Raw genomic sequence first — 18038 nt, 5'->3', positions numbered from 1 at the left:
TATAAGATGAATATAAAGCTGGCAAGATCATCAGGCTCAACAGGTAGCGATCAACAGCTCGATGTCTAGTTGGCAGCCAGTAACAAGCGGAGTGCCTCAGGGGTTAGTGTTGGGGCCGGTTTTGTTCAACATCTTCATTAATGATCTGGAGGATGGGGTGCATTACACCCTCAGCAAGTTTGCAGTTGACACTAAGCTGGGGGGAGTGATAGATATGCTGGAGGGCAGGGATAGGATACAGAGTGACCTAGACAAATTGGAGGGTTGGGCCAAAAAAAAATCTGAGAGGTTCAAGTGCAGAGTCCTGCATTTAGGACAAAAGAATCTCATGCACTGCTACAGACTGGGGACTGACTGGGTAGGCAGTAGTTCTTCAGAAAAGGACCTGGTGGTTACAGTAGACAAGAAGTGGATATGAGTCAGTGTGCCCTTATTGCCAAGAAGGCTAATGGCATATTGGGTTGCATTAGTAGGAGCGTTGCCGGCAGATCGAGGGAAGTGATTATTTCCCTCTATTCGGCACTGGTGAGGCCACATTTGGAGTACTGTGTCCAGTTTTGGGCCCATCACTACAGAAAGAATGTGGACAAATTGGAGGGAGTTCAGTGGAGGGCAACGAAAATTATTAGGGGGCTGGAGCACATGACTTATGACAAGAAGCTGAGGAAACTAGGCCTGTTTAGTCTGCAGAAGAGAAGAATGAGGGGATTTTATCGTAGTCTTTAACTACCTGAAAGGGGGTTCCAGGGAGGATGGAATCAGGCTGTTTTCAATGGTGGCAGATGACAGAACTTGGAGCAGTGGTCTCAAATTGCAGGGGGGGAGGTCTAGGTTGGATATTAGGAAAAACATTTTCACTTGGAGGGTGATGAAGCACTGGAATGGCTTACCTAGGGAGGTAGTGGAACCTCCATCGTTAGAGGTTTTTAAGGTGCAGCTTGACAAAGCCTTGGTTTGGATGATTTAGTTGGGGTTGGCCCTGCTTTGAGCAGGGGTGTGCACTAGATGACCTCCTGAGGTCACTTCCAACCCTAATCTTCTATGATTCTAACTCTGCACATAAAATTTTCCCCATCTGCTTTGAAATAACTGCAAGAAATTAGATAAATAACCTGTCGGTTGACTGATTTCACTGCTGTATTGTCTCTCTGAAATGCTGTTTTGTAACATTCTATGATAAGGTTAATCCTTGAATCTCAGCATATACCTCTGACTTTCTATAAGAATAAATCACCTGGCAGAAAGTTCTGTTCTAGTGGTGAGGAAGAACAATATCTCAAGAGGCGGGCAAAAGTTATAATGTAGCACTGCTTTATGCTGATGCTAATCAGCTGTATACTTTCAGTTCAGCCCATATACCACAAATTACAGCCATATAAGCTTTTCTCACAGAAATACAGAACAAATTAAAAATCATCCCACCCTTCTAGGTAATACAGAACTGCTAATTTAAATCTGAGCGTGGAATTTTTCAGTCACCAAACTTTAGGTTAGCATTTTAAATTGGAAACAGGACAGACATTGTCACATTGGACCACTTGTATAAAGCAAAGTCAGATGTTAGGATGGAGGAGCATGACAAAGGCTTAGTGTGAACTACTAAGTTTTGCTGGCCTATTTATATCAGCTAGGTGTGAAAAAATTACGCCCTTTAGCCAACCAAACTATATTACGAAACCCCCAGTTTAGACACAACTATGCCATCTAATGTCATTTGGGGAGATGATTTAGGCCTCGTCTACACTTTTAAAAAAAAAAAAAAAAAAGTCGACATGTTATGTTGATATACAGCCACTGCTATAATCACAGTGATGGCTGGTGTCGACACTGCTTCCCTTGGGTCGGTGGAGTGTGTTCTCACCAGGAGCACTTTCCCTGACCTAACAGGCAGTGTGGGGAGCCGAGAGCCTCGCCTCAGCCAGAAACTGGGGGAAGGCATTCCCTGCTGTCTGCCAGAAAGGCAGCCATGTCAGTTTTACAGCTCAGCCTTGTAATTAACAAGGCTGCCCAGGAGGGAGCAGGTGGAGTAACTTCCTAAATTCTGGCCCTGGCTTCCAGCTGGAACCAGGAACTAGCAGCCCTGGCTTCTCAGCTGGGAGTGGGGCAAGAAGTCCAGGTTGCAACAAGCTGTGGCGTCTGGTTCCTGGTCACTGCTGGGAGCAGAATGAGAAGTCCCCACTGGGGCAGCCATGTGAATTGCGTGGCTGAGCAGTGAAATTGATATGACTGCCTGTTCCAGCCCAGACCGGGAGCCAGTTGGGGCTCTAGCTGCCTGCTGCTTCCCTGGTACCATCTCGCAACTGGGAGCCCGGTCCTGGCCCTCAGCCCAGTCTTCTTGCCCTGCTCCCAGCTGGGAGTGGGAACCAGTGGCCCAGGGCTTTCTTGTAAATTTCAAAATTGTGAAGAATGACAGCCCCTCCACTGATGTAAGGGAACGCTGTCATTGAGACGGTGTCACCCCTAGCTGTGCTGACAAAAGCCCTACACCTCTTGTTGTGATGGTTTTATTTTGTCAAAAAAACAGAGCAGTTTTGTTGGTGGGGGTGTGATTGCAGTGTGTACACCAGCACTGTTTTGTTGATGAAAACTGACTTATCAACAAAACTCTCTAGTGTAGACCAGGCTTTAGTTACACTGGTGATTCCTTCTGTCACCTTAGGCTCTGTCTACACCAGGGAGTTCTGCAGGTATTGCAATACTGGCAAAGCATTTGTAGTGTAGACATGTCCAAAGCCAAAAACTTAACACTGCTTTTGGGGTTGAGACAGATTTAAATGAAATTTATATTTTAAATTTAATCTCTTTGGAGATTGGGGTTAACTTAAAAGACCAACAAGATACTTTGCTTTAATGCTCTACTGTTAGAAAAAACTACAGTATTTTTTGTCAATTATGCTTCTTTTATGACTGATGGGAGACGCAAACAGCAAATCCCATTTTATAGAAAAGCTATCAAGTCACTTTCCTAAACATTTTTAGGATAAAGGTAAAATGAGAAAATGTCTGTGGAAGAGCAAGAAAAAAAATTGCAAAATTCTCCACTGTAACACACAGCATTTTCTGTTACCTTTAAAGGCTTCAGAGTCCTATTGTTATAATTAAATTTCATTAACTATTCTTCCTTGCAACTCCATGGCTTATTTTTCCCAGTGAATGCTACCTGTATGTTTAGTTTATAATGTGACATTCTTTCTCGTGTGTGTGTTCTGTTGAATTTCTGATGATTTTTGCAGTTCCTACTTACTCCTCTTTTCGAAGTGTTCTTAGGCATATGAAGAATGTATGAAATATGTGGAGGTAATTTGTTCTTCACTTTCAAGGTAACTGTCACTTATTCTGAGTGATTGGTAGGATGATGGGTATAGCATTATGAAATACAAAACGGTAATATATTCTACAAAAGGTTATATTCTACTTTCATATGTTTTTTTTAAAAGTTCTAAAAATGTTGCACCAGAAATAACATAGCCTCTTGAAACTCAGTGCCACTTTCCTCAGAGCATGTATTCTAGTTTAGATTAATTGCAGAAGGTTAGAAAGTATTTCAACATAGGAGAATGAGATAAATATCAACTGATGTATTAAATATACTATAATTTGAAGCTTAAATGCTCTATCTCCCAGTTGGCAATGGTTATCTTGTAGTAAGTTAAGTTGGTGACAGACAGTACAGTGTTTAAGCATTTGTCATTATGGTATTTGATATTTTGGTTTTGGTAGGGTTGGCTGAGCTTGCAAGGCCTTCCGTTTCACTGGATGGCATTGCATTACATCCAAACAGAAATAATTTTTGAGTGCCACATCCAATCAATTCCAGAATTTCAGAGACTGTTCCGGGCATCAGTGAGCAGAACTCTATAGATTTTTGGGAAAAATCAGAAAACCAGAAGGGGGAAAATGGGAAACACTCAGAGCCCCTGCCATCTGTTTAGCAGAACCAGAGCTTCAAGTGCCTCTGCAATTGTCTGTAGATCGAAGAACTAGTAGTTGACACCAATTAACACCTTCCAACATAACAGTACCCCTGTCTCATCTCTGCCCATCCTAACATGACACCCTGAATTAGTTATCTCCCAGACAGAAAGAAAAGAAATAATTAGGGGAGAAGGGGGAGAATGTGAAACTCTGGTATGGGAAGGTGGAATGGGGATGTACACAGACCCCTTGGTGGAGTGGGAGGGAGGGGGGAGAATGGGATAGGGGGGAAATGGGAAATGGAGGAGACCCTGGTATGGGGGACTCTGAGTGGAAAAGTGGGGAATGGGGGCTCTCACAGCCGCTGGCATGGGCAAGAGAATGGGGGGCACACAGAGCACCTGGCCTGAGATAAGGGGTGGAGGTATTGCAGGGATTCCTTGAAATAGAGGAGAGTTGGAGGGTGGCACATAGGGAGAGGAGTGGAGGGATGCAAGGACCCCTACTTTGTGCAATGAGCTCTGCCTACAGTAGCTGCGAAGTGCGCAACCTTCTTGTTTGTTTTAGGTTTCTATTTTTTCCATTTGTCTTTTTGCCTTAATTTGCTCATTTCTAACAGGGTCACCAGTGCCATTTTCACAAGTGTAGAAACAAGTACTAGAATATCAGTGTTGCAAAATCACTTTGTTCTTCATCCTTCCCATTTTTCAGAGCATAGGAGATCTTGAAATTGAGTTAGTATATTATGTTGAAACCTGACAGTCTGCTTGCAATCACCTATCAACCAAGGACATAGCTGCGATATTTACATGGTTACAAATACTTAAGTTTGCAATAAGTCTAGTTACTAAATTTGTTACTGTTGTTTCCAGTAAAGTTACTGCTTAGAATCTTCAAAATACTGTGTGGTTCTTCACAAGATGAGAAAGTTATTTGAATTGCACCTATTAGATATGAAAATTATTTTAGTCCCACACTCAGCTTTTCTGTGGTCTGACTTTTTCCCTCAAGAAACCGCTATCATGGTTTTCAGTGGTAGGAGGTGACTAGTGCTGACCTTTTACTTAATTTCCATATTAAAATTTTGTTATGAATATTTTTACAGAACAGAAAGCATAAAATGGAGTACAGAGCACCTTAAGGCAGGTTACACAATTTTATACAGTTAGAGGAATCATGGTTTAACATGGATCATTGTTCAAATATCTTCCAGGGAGGTGTCTGTAGAGCAGTGTTCTCAACCTTTCCAGATTACTGTACCCCTTTCAGGAGTCTGAATTGTCTTGCATACCCGTTTCACCTCATTTAAAAAACTACTTGCTTACAAAATCAGACATAAAAAGACACAAGTGTCACAGCACACTATTACTGAAAAATTGCTTACTGTCTCATTTTGTCTGTAAGAATTTTCAGTTAGTACTGATTTCACTGGTACTTTTTATGTAGCCTATTGTAAAACTAGGCAGATATCTAGATGAGTTGATGTACCGCCTGAAAGACCTCTGCGTACCCCGAGAGGTACAAGTACCGCTGGTTGAGAACCACTGCTGTAGAGCAACAGGAAGCATTTTATCTGTTTTAGCTGGCACTGAGTACACTGCTTCTGCGATGCTTCTATTCCCAACTAGCCTAAGGAACAATCAATAGGGAATAAAATCAAGGTGTCCTTGACAGGGCAGAGTGCAGTCACTGGGTTGGCCCTTCAGATGTTTCTTTGCAGGTAAACGCTGAAGCATGGTAGAGATTTTGCACTCTAAAAGACAGGATTTTCAAAAATGCTCACTGTTTACCTAATTGCTTCTATTGAAATCAATGGTAAAATATCCACTGGAATCAGTGGGAGCAGAGTTAGGCCAATAATAAATGTTTTTGAAAATTTCATGCTAAGTATATTAAATTTCAGTAGCTTAAAATGCTCAATATATAAACATTGAGGACTTGGAAAGGGCTTGGCTTATGTGAGAAATATTTCACCATCTTTCAACAACGAGTTTCATCTGCTCAGTGAAACCAGCTACCACTCATCTTCTGTTATTAAAAATTCACAAAAGACTATGGTAGCCCTCTTACACTCAGCTTTCAGAAAAAGAAAACTGCTTGTTGTGACAGTTACAATGAAACCATTTTTAACCCATTTCCCTCTCTGGCTCAGTAATAGTAGCTAAGTAATCATATTTCATACACACATTCATAAACTGTATCTGGTCTCAGATGGAGAGCATGGGGAATTAGCAGCTTTAAAATGGGAGTACACTGTAGATGTGGACAAATGGCTTATTTATATCATTTTTGTAAATAACAGCTCTCAGTGAAAAGCTGCTGGTCATGATAATACTGATCTTTGTAAACACATATATACAAATTAGTGTTCTAAGGACCCTGCTCAGCATGCCTTACCTCAGCTAAACTCCCACTGAATGCAATCAGGTTTGCAATTAGTGATTTGTTACAGTGGGAAATATTACCTGTACAAGGACTGTTGAACTGCGTCACGTCTAAAACATTTTACCTACGATTACTGTAACTAAATGTCCTAGGAGGAAAAAGAATATCTTTTTAATTTGTTTACTTTGGCTTTTTTGGGTAGTTAGCGTAACATTTTTCCCTCTAGTCACAATTTCCCCTCTTGTTTGTGTGGGGGCCTTCCACTCATCAACAGGGGGGAGCATGGTGGGTGTGTGAGAGAGATAAAATAAGAAACACTAAACTTGCCCTTATTTCCCCTGACAATTTCTGTGGATCTTTTTCTTTGGTTCTTTCAGTTGACTAGATTTCAAATTGAATGTGTCTTTTTATGTAGCAGAGCATATTTTTAAGATGTAATATTTAATTAAGGACCAGATTTTTGTAAACCCTTCTTCTCTGGAAGAATCTCATTGATTTCAGTAGGATTACTCCCAGGAGTAAAATTTTACTGCATCTGACTCTAACATTGTAGCTTTCACCATTTAGAAGTTAAAATTTGAAAACCTCTAAACTCTTGACCTTGGGTAGATATTGCCATGTATAATGTATTACATTCAGCTGTTGAAATCAAAATAGCCTTTTCTGGGGCTGCGGTTTGTGAAAAATAGTATGTATTGGGCTGTGTTGTATGACAGCTGACATTTATCAAGGGTAACGGGAGCTTTACTCATTTTTAAGCAGCTTTCAAAATCTTCGTGTGTGCACACATGTTCAACATGTGTCTAAGCTTTGAACATTTTGTGAAGTGTATTGGCTCTCATTAACACAAGGGTTTTAAAGTATAAAACTTGGATGAGCTTCATGCATCAAACTTTACACAGTATTAATTTTATGTAAACTGACGCTAAAATATAAACCCTATAAAAGCAACATTAAACATTTAAAGCTTTTAAAAAACTCTTCCATAATAAATGTTGGTTTTTGTTTTAATAAACTCTAATTGTACATAGCATACCTGTACAATAACTGATATGTTGAATGTCTGATACTGTTTCAGAAACTTAGATTGTCATCTGTTTCCTATTTTATCTGTAAAAGGCCAACACGCTACCTATGTGAAATAAAAATCCGCACACAGATTTGATTTTATTATAATAGCAGAAATTATATTATTGCTCTTGCCTAACATTTCCCTTAAAATGATCTGGCAGAAGTAATTACTTCAGTGTAACTTGACTATTTTTTAGGGTAGCAGTTTCCTGTTACTGCAGTAACTCAGTGTATTGATATGCAGAGCACACTGACTTGATGCAAGGTAACTGGAAGCTCTAGGTGACTGGTGAAAATAAATGAGAGAAGTAGGTTGTGATCATAGTCTTTTCAAATGCTGGCCATGATTAAACAGTATAAATGGCATTTCTCTGCCCCTTCTCAGGAAAAGCAGCAACTGTAGCTGAAAATAACTGTAGTATCTGATTTTAGTATAAGTAAGGCTAAGATTCTGTCAGGGGTATTTTTAGTAAAACTCAGGGACAGGTTGCGGGCAATAAACAAAATTTCATGGAAGCCCACGACCTGTTCCTAACATTTACTAAAAATATGCTGAGGGAAGGGGGACAAACAGTGCTGCTGGGATTTGCAGCTGCTCCAGCTCCTTTGCTGCTCCTGCAGCAGGGGCTGACGCTGCTGCCCCAGCCACTTCTCTGGCAGCCCCAGGGGTGACCATGTGTCTGTCAGCTGTTTGGCCACCTCCCTTCGCCTGCCAGCTGAACTGGGTTCTAGGGGTGACTGGGACCCAGGATGGGGGAGGGAGAGCCGCACTCCAGGAATGGAGGGGGGTGACTGGGGCAGGCCGAGGAAGGGGAATGATCGGGGCAGGATAGGGGAGCTGCTGGTACCTCTCTTCATCGGAGCTGTTCCTGAGTACTCCTCCAGGCTCCAGCAGCAGGTGCTGCTCTTCCTGCCCCCCAGTGGTATAGTCCAGTTACTGAGGGTAACCAGGCTTTCAGGGTCTAGTCAGCACTGCTCACAGGACACTGCCAGGTCCCCTCTTTGACCAGACTTTCCAGCAGAAAACTGGACACGTGGCAACCCTATTGACCACCTAGCAATCATGTAAAAATTCTCCTGTAACTTTATCAACCATATCAATATTCATGTAAGCATTGAGGCCTGAATGAATATCAGATGTCCTGAAGATACTAATCTGCCCCTTGATTTGTGCTCCATTTGTTGCTTTTTAATCCCAGATCTCCCCCTTCTACTGTTTAGCTCTTTTCTGTTGTTACTGTGCTTATGATGCAAACTGCCCTTCTACAATTAAGAACCGAAGTTAGAACCAAACTAGGAAGTTTTTATTTTTTGTGTAATAACTATTCAAAATTTCCAAAAGAGAATTATTTCTTACATCTGAGGAGTTTTATGCAGGGTATGTCAAACTTTTTTAAGTATGGATCATATTTGAATACAAACACTGCCTCATGGACATCTACTTTACTATTTGCAGCCACATGAAACTACCTCTTCTTATCTGTGATCTTGTATATCTTGTATTTCAAGCGACTACAGTAATTGCCTACATGGAAAAACAATACTGGAAAATATTAATATATTTTTAGCTGTCATCTAATAAAATATAGTTAATCTAAAATTGAAGAGGCGTTCATACTGTAATTAATAGACTATCCATGGTCCATGGGCTACAATTTGGCAACTTTTATGTCAAAGGAAAATAGGAAAAACATGTAATATATCATTTAATATCAGAATAATTTGCAGATAGTTCTTGTATTTTCTTTTTCTTATCAGTGTCCTTTTAAATAAGTTATATTCTTAAGATAAATATGAGTCTGAGTTATGACCAGTCACACTTCTTAAATAGCAAATTCTTGGGCAAAGCACTGTCTTGCTACATGCTTTGCACGGATCCTGGTACAATCTGGAGCTTCTCCTGATTTGGGCCTCAAAGTGCTATTGCAATTGTAATAATAGGTAGGTCACACTGTCTAGAGTGGCTCACAGTGGAGAGTGCCTATCTCAGAGCAGACTGTCAGAAAACAGGGCAAATACTCTAAACTGGTGATATGTTCTATAATTAGATTTCACCAAGCCAGTAAGAAATGTGAACTCGTGGATCACTTAGCAGTCTTACCATGGAGTCACAGACAGTCTCTTAGGCTCTGCTGTCTGTCTTGCCAACCAGGCAAACTAGACTTTGTGATAAAAGGTCACTTAAATTAAAAATCACACCACATCAGGTTGCACCCAGTCCCAAGAGACCAATCACTTACCCAGATCAATTGGTACTCTAGATCTTACACGAAAAACAATGCTGGCAGCCAATTCTATAGTAAACTAACTGAAGGTTTATTAGCTTAAAAAAGGAAATGATAGTTTGAGAGATTAAAGCAGGTAAAATATATGCATAGGTGAGTCACAGTTTGTAACTCCAAATGGTGGCACTAATTTAATAAACTGACAGTTTCCCAAAAGTCTTTTCAAGGCACCCAGATTGCTTCTGGGGATTTCTGCTTTACATCTGGTACTCTTCCCTGTAAGAGTCCATACAGTCCAGAGATGAAGGATCTTTCCCTGAATCCATACTTATCGCTGCTTCTTCTCAAAAAACAAGCTGACAGGGTCACTATCCATGTGGGCTTTTCCTTTGATGATGGAGCGTGAGGAATGCATTTTGAGTCTTTGGCCTCTGATCATTACACACAATGACCACTTGCTTTGAAATTAGCTCTTTTCTGTTAGTTCTTCATTTGCATTCTACAAGGGTTCTTTCTGGTTTGATGGGTTATTTAGTTACAGGGGTATACACAATGTGAATGTTTGCTACTACATTATTACAGATTGTTTTCACTTATCTGTATCCTAAGTAACATCTCATTAGTTTTCATAAAGTTTAAACACCATATACACTTTTATACATTTAACAGTCACTTTGTTTTATAGTAATACATAAGTGAATTGGCTGAGTGGTTCTCCCGGTCATCACAAACCCAGCTATCAATCATAGAATCATAGAATATTAGAGTTGGAAGGGACCTCAGGAGGTCATCTAGTCCAACCCCCTGCTCAAAGCAGGACTAACCTCAGCTATATCATCCCAACCAGGGCTTTGTCAAGCCTCAGCTTAAAAACCTCTAAGGATGGAGATTCCACCACCTCCCTAGGTAACCCATTCCAGTGCTTCACCACCCTCCTAGTGAAAAACTTTTTCCTAATGTCCAACCTAGACCTCCCCCTGCAACTTGAGACCATTGCTCCTTGTTCTGTCATCTGCTACCACCGAGAACAGCCTAGCCCCATCCTCCCTGGAACCCCCTTTCAGGTAGTTAAAGGCCGCTATCAAATCCCCCCTCACTCTTCTCTTTTGCAGACTAAACAAGCCCAGTTCCCTCAGCCTCTCCTCATAAGTCCTGTGCTCCAGCCCCCTAATCATTTTGGTTGCCCTCCGCTGCACTCTCTCTAACTTGTCCACATCCTTTTTGTAGTGGGGGACCCAAAACTGGACACAATATTCTAAATGCGGCCTCACCAATGCCGAATAGAGGGGAATAATCACTTCCCGTGACCTGCTGGCAATGCCCCTCCTAATGCAGCCCAATATGCCATTAGCCTTCTTGACAACCAGGGCACACTGCTGACTCATATCCAGCTTTTTATTGACTGTTACCCCCAGGTCCTTTTCTGCAGAGCTGCTGCCCAGCTCGTTGGTCCCCAGTCTATAGCTGTGCATGGGATTCTTCCTTCCTAAGTGGAGGACTCTGCACTTGTCCTTGTTGAACCTCATTAGATTTCTTTTGGCCCAATCCTCCAGTTTGTTTAGATCACTCTGTATCCTATCCCTATCCTCCAGGGTATCTACCACTCCCCCCAGCTTAGTGTCGTCCGCAAACTTGCTGAGGGTGCAATCTACCCTATCCTCCAGATCATTAAAAAGATGTTGAACAAAACCGGCCCCAGGACCGACCCCTGGGGAACTCCACTTGTGACCGGTTGCCAGCTAGACATGGAGCCATTGATCACTACTCGTTGAGCCCTATGCTCTAGCCAGTTCTCTATCCATTTTATAGTCCATTCATCCAACCCATACTTCTTTAACTTGCTGATAAGAATACTGTGTGAGACAGTATCAATGTTTCTAATGATTGAGTCGTCTATTACTATTATCTGTCTTTTCCTAATAACGGGAGTTCCTTCCCTCCGTGAGGCATCCTCAATGGGAGGGGATACCCTGACATCATCTGGAACGAAGGTCCCAACTAACTGTCCTTATTTATCCTTAAAAGATAAAAAAGCTCCACTCTCTGCTCCAGATCTGCCAGTTTCGCAAAACCATGTCCATCAACCATGTCCATCCCTTTTAGGAAATTTGGTGCACTGCCAGGCCCTGGTGCCCTGGGCCAATACTTCTTCCAGGCTCTTTAGTAGTGTCTAAAATCTTTCTTTCATCCTGCAAGAGAGTATCTGAAGCAATAAAAACATTTCTGGTCTAGTGGATGAACAGGTCAAACTCTGAAAGGATCATCTCTGATTCTTCCCAACTCTGTTCCCCTGGATGCCAGCCTGATCAGAGGGAAGTGTGCGTGTGTGTGCACATGAAATTAAGCATTTAAAAAATGTTCATGGTTCATTTAGCATTCCAGAATTTCCTTCACAAATATCCAATGAAGGTTTTCCCTAAACTAATCTCATTTTGTTAGCTCATAGAGTTTTAATGATGATTTGTTTGTGGGACCCCTCCTGTTTTGTGGTGATAAACTGTCTGCATAGAAAAAAACAGGATTATCACGCTAACATTGTATTGAACAGTATAAAACAAATTATCTGCACGGGGAAAGTCTTATTACAATATATATGTTTATATTTTGTTTTGTTTTAGAATCTTTTAAAACTGAAATAAATTATTATCCTGTTTTAGGGTGTTTGATATATTTTGAAAAAGTTGAAGTAAGAGCAGAAGTTAATTTTTTTAATTTATTTTATATACATAGCAGCTCAAAGGCATTTAAAACAGTAGTTCAATATTGGTTTTACACAATACAGCACTTCTTATCTGTATCAAAAAGGGTCTACTTTGTGAAATGGAAAAGGATTGAGAAGGGAAAGTGACCAGAATATTTGGGCAGTACTGTCCTTTTTAAGTATCTGTGAAAAGTCTATACATTACAGTTCATTCAAAAGGCCCATAAAGATGTCTTCAGTTTTTAGTTTTCTCTTTAAGAATTGGTGTGCCAGATCATTTGTGTATTGTATATGGAATACTGGCAGGGTGACAGGTAATTGCATCTCGTTCAAGTTTTAACGTTTTCCCCCTTATTATACTACATTGTGTGTTCATCCTGTGTCTATCTGCTGTTTTCCTCCCGTTATTTAGTAGCTACTAGGCCATTTCTATATTTAAAATAAATAAATAAATAACACACACCACACCCCTTCTCATAAACACTAGTATCTTTTTTTCATGTGGTAACTTAGGAAATCTCTGCCTGAATTCATGGTGATTTCTTTTTGCATTGGCTAACTAGGGTCCACTATCGAAATTGGACAACAAGACTTTTCATTGCAATTAAATTAAATTGTGTTGGTTTGCCTTGTTTATGACTGGATTACATTACTGAGTCAAATTTGTAACATAAATATTCAAAGCAGTACACAGGACATAAACCTTCTGTAACTGCCTTGATGCTATAGAGCAGGGGTAGTCAGTTATTTTTGTCAAGGTCCACATTTCTTGATCATGTTATAGTCAAGATCCAGACTCCAGAGAAAATAATAATAAATAAGTAAATAGATTTTGGGGTCCATTCAAAAGCATCTTGTGGTCCAGATTTGGCACGTGGTCCACCTATTGACTACCCCTGTAAAGGGGCAGTGTTACTTTGGTCCTAGAAGTATTAGTAAGAATAAATTACTGAGAACAATAATTATTTGAGATTGTCTTCAGTTCAGAAGTGCTGAAATAAGTTAGTCTTGGGCTACATATTGCAATGAAGGTATTTTAAATTCATATTCTGTGCTGTAATGCTAAAGTACTGCCAATGGTTTAGTAGGTGCTTTGCAAACATATAAAGAAAGAAAGAGACCCTGAAGTGAAGATCTGGCAAGAACCTTACCATCTGACTAGATTTTCAACATATTACCCTGTTAATGTTATAAGATTTTAAATATATGCTCACATGTATTTTGTAAACAATGTATAATTCTGACCATAAAACTTTTCATACTACTCTTCTTCCCCCCCCCCCCTTTTTTTGTTTTAAAAAGTATTGTCTAAAATGTAAATGTTGGTGAATGAATAGAGCCGTATGAGTCCACTGTATATAGAAGCATTACACAGAAGTAAAAGGACTTATCAAGCTACCCTTTATCAACACAGATCACTGGCACCAAACAACAAATTATACTGCACAGAGCACAGTTGAGCAAGTACACTGCAATAAAACCTATTTCTGTGCTATACTAATGCTTCAATAATTGTATACAAAACTCATTTTAACAAATGTTTCTGTCATTTTGGTTTCCCCAGCCATTTTGTTTGCAACAGTTTTTTTTTCTTATTAACTGGTTGCATAATCTTAGGTAGCTTATCCAGTTTGCAAAGTTCCTCAGATAAAAGGCAGTTGGTTGGCTTAAGATAAGTCCAGATATGATGGAGATGATGCTGATTGGCACAAGGAAAATTTTGAAAATCTGGCAGTCTTTTACAGTTCTCTCAATTGAAGGCATTTGCCTGCCTATTGAATACGTGCTTCTTAAGGCTTGTCTACAATATTGGTATAATTCTATATATTGCTGTAGTAATATCAGTATAGCTCCTTATGTGGGTGATCTTGTTCAGAATAACATTGACCTTTTATCAATTTAGCTTAAACTGCTTCCAAAGCTTCAGAAGCTAAACAAAAAAAAAAAGTTCAGTTATTCCAAATAACAATATCCACATGGGGAGTAATACCAATATAATAATACAAGTGTAATTATACTTGTATAGTAACGCTGGCAAATTTTCCTGTGCAGACAAGCCCTTGTTTCCAGGTTTTACTAGACTGACTGCTGTGCCTGGATTTCCACATTGCATCAGTGGTCAAACTCCTTTTCATTTGCAGCTAGCCAGACAGTTATGCCCCTTCCTCTATAATACAGGACATTCTGTGGTCATTCACTCTATTACTTTGTCTCTAAACTAGATTAGTGCAATGCACTGTACCTGGAATTCACCTTGAAGGCTACTCAGAAGCTACAGCTAATGCAGTATTTCTTAACCGTTTCAGCGCTTCCAATTTAATAGTATGGGAAGGGCAATAAGGGAAGGAAAGGTGATTACAATCCCTTGTTAACTGCATGTAACTGTTGCAGGCTGTACCGTTGCCAATTCTTGAAATTTGTTCTGTTTGGTGTTTTTTTTTCCTCAAGCTCCAGCTGTGATAATCAAGTGATTTACATAAGAATCTCATTTAAATCTTCATTTAAAACTGTAAATAAGTTTCTAGACTTCATGGTTGTGAAGAAGAGTTTGAAAATGTTAATTGACTGTACACTAAGGGCTCAAAAACCAGAAGGCAGGTAAAAAACCTAAAATTCTATTTTTAAAAATAACGCCAAAATCATGAGGTTAACTTTATGAATTTTAGGGCCTGACTCTTGATTGCTTGCAGTTGTTAGTCCTGGAGTTGTGACTTACAGGTTGGAACCCCATGAGAAAGTGCATAACGTGGTTTACCTTCTGAGTTGAATAAACCAATAAGTGGCCAATTTGTACACTGTACTCTGCACTAGCTCCCAATCCTCTTCTGGGTGGAATTCAAAGCCCTAAATTGTCTATATTCATGTTCGTGTCTGCCACTTCTATTCCTGCTCTCTGTACCAGCTGTGTTTCTGCAATACCTAAACTACAGCATCTCTCCCAAGCTACTTCCAGCTCCTGCAAACTTGGTATTCTCAGTAGCAGGCCCTTGCTTTTGGAATTCATTCCCACTATGCATGGAACATGTTACAAGATTTTGCAGGTCGGTTTCATTAACTGGCTTGACTAATTTCTTCACCAGTGGTAACTAAGAATCCTTTCTTGGTGGTGGCAATTGACTTAAACCATAAAGTACTGCAGAATTTAAGCTTTCATTTTGAGAGAGAGAGAGGAAAAAAAAGCAAAATCTTAGTTCTTATGGTTGCAAAGACAACTTTTCAGAATGTGGAATGATGTTGTGCTGTTTTCCCTGAGCCTGCATAAGGTTTCAGAGTTTGTGCTCTTGCTCATATCTTTCCTTTAGAGGGAAACTGACAAGACTCAGAAGTTCTGCTGTTGATATTTGGAATCCCATGGGAAGTATTGAAACTGAGAAGTATTCTTTCTGTTGGGAAAGCTATGAGCACTAATAGAAGAAGGCACTGAGCTGATCATATTGTGGGAGAACCAAAAACCATAGGCGGTGAAGGGATACATGGCACCTTCCCCTTACTGCAGGTCATGAGGCTCATTGTTTCTATTTTCACCAAAAACCTCCTTCCTTTTTAAAGTAGGGGAAGGAGTGCAAGCTTTGAATTTACCACACCTACTAGAAAAGGGATGATATGTAAAAAGTGGAGCAGAGTCCAGAAAGAGCACCCAGCTATGAATTTTAGCTTCCAGGACCACACTGCTGTGTTCTTTCGCTTTTTTTATATTGGCCTCTTGCTAGGTATGGCTGGTAAATTCTTCAAGTTCTGATCTCTTTAATATTAGACACTTAACCTACTGACTGGGGATTTCTTAGTCCTAGGCTATGTTCACACGGCAGCGCTAATTCGAATTAGCTTAATTCGACTTTCAGCAGCTGATTTAAAAAAATAGCAGCAGATTGCACTGCTTTCTAATTCGAATTAAGGCTGGCATGTGTGAACGCAAGAGACCAGCTCAAATAGCGTAGTGAGAACAATCTGGGTAGCTATCCCACAGTGCAACTAGCGACGGAGGCTGTGGCATTGTCCCAAGATGCATCGCTGCTTCCCCTACCCTTTCCCCCTCCCAAACAAACTGGAAAAGGATTTTTCGAGCAGGTTATTTTGCTCCCTGCAATCACCATTGCTTTTCACGGCTTAGCATGGGCTACTTGAGAAAAAGAGTAAGAAGGTGAAGCAGCGAAGGCTGCCCTGCTTCAAGACAACCGGCAGAACAATTCCCAATTGCTGCAGGCAATGAATGAGTGATGCATTAGTGATTTCTGTTCCTGTATGTTGCTTGTCTCTTCTCATGCACCCAGCACCCCCCCATATGTTGCTTGTCTCTTCTCATGCACCCAGCACCCTCCCATATGCTGCTTGCCTTTGATGAAAGCCTGATATCGGTTCCTATGTGTTTTTCCTTTGATACCCACTCCCCCTACTGCCCTTCTAGATCTGTGCCCGGCAAATCCCTCATGAACAAGATTTTCTTTAATAAACGTTTTGGAAAGATGCAAACATTTATTTTTGAACAGTCATGTCTTGGGTGAAGGGGTAGAGGGAAGGGTTCCTTCACTCTCTCCAGGGGTAGAGTAGGGTGTTTAGTTTCTTCCTTTTCCTAATGAGACAGTCCGTGCGCAGCACTGCTTAATGGTCAGGCCACTGGTGAGGTGTCTATAGAATGAAAAAAAAAATAACGAGAGTCACAGCCAAATTAGTGAAGAACAATATACATATGTAAGATTTTGAAATAATGGTGGTTGGATACAATGTAAACACAGTTTTTAAAGTTAGAAAGACTGTATCCATTGATCAATTTCAGCAATGATGGTGTGATACAGTGTCGCCTCTAGTTTGTGTATTGAAGAGGAAGAAGAGACATGTTTCAGTTGTCATAATTATGATTTTGTACAATGTAGCAAGTGACTTTCTAATGCAGACTGCATGGATGGTTGGGGGGTAATCTGCTGGCATCACAAACACACAGAGACAGGATCGGAGTTTGCGGGAATGGAATTTCTCTGCCTGCGATCCAAACAAAAAAGGAAAGCTATTGGGAACTGATTAGGGAGGGAGGGGGTGGGTGGGTTTGATTTCTCAGCTTGCATTCCAAACCCTCACAGATAGAAAAACGGGGGTTGAGGGGGAGGTGGATTTCTCTGTTTGCATCCAAAACCCACACAGACAGGATTGGGGCAGGGGGATGGGATTTCTGTGCTTGCAGTACAAACACAGTTTCGGAGATTTAAACTGCGTGGCGGGCTGGGGGGGGGAAATCAGCTGGCATCATAAACACAGAGACAGGAACTGAAGACAGAAAACTCACCAGATGTGCCTTCCCCTGGATCATTTGTGCAGTCCTGTGTTCTGGTGGACTGCTCTGGGGTCAAGAATAAATCCTGAGTGTCTGGGAGAACAGACACCTCGCTCTCAGGCTCCATGCTTTGCACAGGTTCCTTCTCCCCCTCCTCCTCTTCGTCCACGGACTCATTGTTCATGATCAACTCCATGCTGGAGCGTGTTTGGGCTTTGCAGGAGCCATCCTGAGATCACTAGCAAACCTCTCCACGCTGGCAGCAAGCACAGAAACTGGAAATTCAAATCTTCCAGGGGCTTGAGGGGAGGGGACTTTACCTGCTATTGTGACCACAGAGCACCACAGATTGATTGGCCAGAGAGGTGAAAATGGAGCATAAAGGGATACATTCTAGAGGTCAGTTAATTCGAATTAAGCTCCATTACATTCACACTAACACTAATTCAATTTTACAAATTCGATTTAGGTGCTA

At 40.8% G+C, this 18038-nt stretch overlaps 1 protein-coding gene across 23 annotated transcripts in view; it reads left to right on the top strand.

The window, feature by feature from the left end:
- NCOA3 (nuclear receptor coactivator 3) overlaps nucleotides 1-18038 on the top strand; it is a 152570-nt gene that overhangs the window by 59654 nt on the left and 74878 nt on the right. The window lies entirely within an intron of this gene.

Source organism: Emydura macquarii, unplaced genomic scaffold, assembly GCF_026122565.2.
Source record: "Emydura macquarii macquarii isolate MOO-44397 ecotype Brisbane River unplaced genomic scaffold, CSIRO-AGI_Emac_v2 contig_1483, whole genome shotgun sequence".
Classification (NCBI taxonomy): Eukaryota; Metazoa; Chordata; order Testudines; family Chelidae; genus Emydura; species Emydura macquarii.
This window is presented reverse-complemented; position numbering and strand designations above follow the sequence as displayed.